Source organism: Penaeus monodon, chromosome 29 (assembly GCF_015228065.2).
Source record: "Penaeus monodon isolate SGIC_2016 chromosome 29, NSTDA_Pmon_1, whole genome shotgun sequence".
Lineage (NCBI taxonomy): Eukaryota > Metazoa > Arthropoda > Malacostraca > Decapoda > Penaeidae > Penaeus > Penaeus monodon.
Genome location: NC_051414.1, coordinates 28545417 through 28547017, shown reverse-complemented (window position 1 = coordinate 28547017; position 1601 = coordinate 28545417). Strand labels below are relative to the sequence as shown.

Genomic DNA, 1601 nt, shown 5'->3' with positions numbered 1-1601 from the left:
CATGGCTGATTTGGACACATAAGATTTGAAGAAACCTCTCCAGAGAAGCGCCAACGGGGACAAGGCTAAGGGATGATGATTGATCCAAGAACCACAGACAGATGGTAGACAACCCATTATACATTGAACACAAACAGTGCCTGTGTCAATAAAGTGAAATTATATTCATATTCCATTATTTCAGGGATAGAATAAAATCTCCACAAAAAAAAAACGAATGCAAACAATTTCAAATCAAATAACGGCCAACAGGAGTCTACAGGTGCACGAAAGACAAACACACTACGGGTGGTAATAATATTCAAGGACCAAAAAGTGGGACAGTGCAAACAATGTAAAAGTACAAAGAAGCCCTTCCTCTGCTTGAGGAATAGCTTTACTACGAGACAAAACGTATATACTGCACATAAACACGGTACTTGTAAGTATCGTGTGAGGACATACACACACACTGTACAATGTGGGTACAAGTTTGGAGGGAAAGACGACAGCAATAGGAATTTGGTAAAAAAAAAAAAAATCATCTACTTGCGGATATAAACTTTGTTACCTCCTTAGCCCAAAGATTCCCACAGGCGAATCTAAGGGGCATCTAAGACCATTCAAAACGAGTCTATATCAGAGAAGATGTTTAGTTTGTGTTAAGAACACCTACAAGTGGAGTTAGAAACTTCGATCCACGAGGAAAGGTGAGAGAGGAATGTCAGCAACCCTGAAGGTACACCTTGAGCAGATACTTTATTTGACAGGTTTGACGGTTTTAGAAAATTATTGGTAATTCACATATAATGGTCATTTCAACATAAACACTAGAATTGATACATCAAATACCATTATAAATACCACCAATCAAAGCATTACAATTCGTCTCACGATTTTTTTTTAACTAGACTTATGACAGATATCAAACATCACGAACACACTTATATTCATGTGCTCTTAATGTTTCCTGCACTTTTTTTTTTAACGCGCTATTAGCCAATTCAAATAATATATGTAATTTTCCTGTCAAACTAAAGCATCAAACACCCAAAACGAATTTCCTTCTTCTATAACAGGAATCCTCGCCCCTCCCATCATTATTTCCCGAGGATGGCGAGTAGACGACTTTGCTACTGCTACTGCTACTTAGGGTAAGGGATGTCACACTCAGTGTAATCTACTTTTCTGTGATTTTTATTTCCCAGTTTTTATTATCTATGATTTTTATCTTCTTTTAATCATCTATACCTTTTTTTTATCTAAATTCCCTTATCTATCATTTTTATATCTTTATTGTATGTATTTTCGTTTATCTCACCTTTCTCAAAGACTTTCTTTATTTTTTTATATAACTTTTTATTTCATATATTTTTAATCAAAGTTAATCACTGCTACTTCCACAACCACTAATGCTGCTGCTTCTGTTATATTTCAGTATCTCAATCATCCTACTGCTTTATTTCCCAGTATTTACTTAATGAAATAAAATAATATATTATTATTATTATACAGATACCTAAATAAGTATAAACTCTTTGAAAATGCTCCAAACTGGTCTCCAGAATGCGGAAAGAGCGATTCGAATCCCTTATGCATCCCAGAGAGAAGTATGAGAACCT

The 1601-nt window shown here is 35.0% G+C and overlaps 1 protein-coding gene across 1 annotated transcript in view; it reads right to left on the bottom strand.

The window, feature by feature from the left end:
- Nucleotides 1–1601, bottom strand: part of LOC119592110 (ryanodine receptor-like) — a gene marked incomplete in the record, with an annotated part of 20940 nt that overhangs the window by 10203 nt on the left and 9136 nt on the right.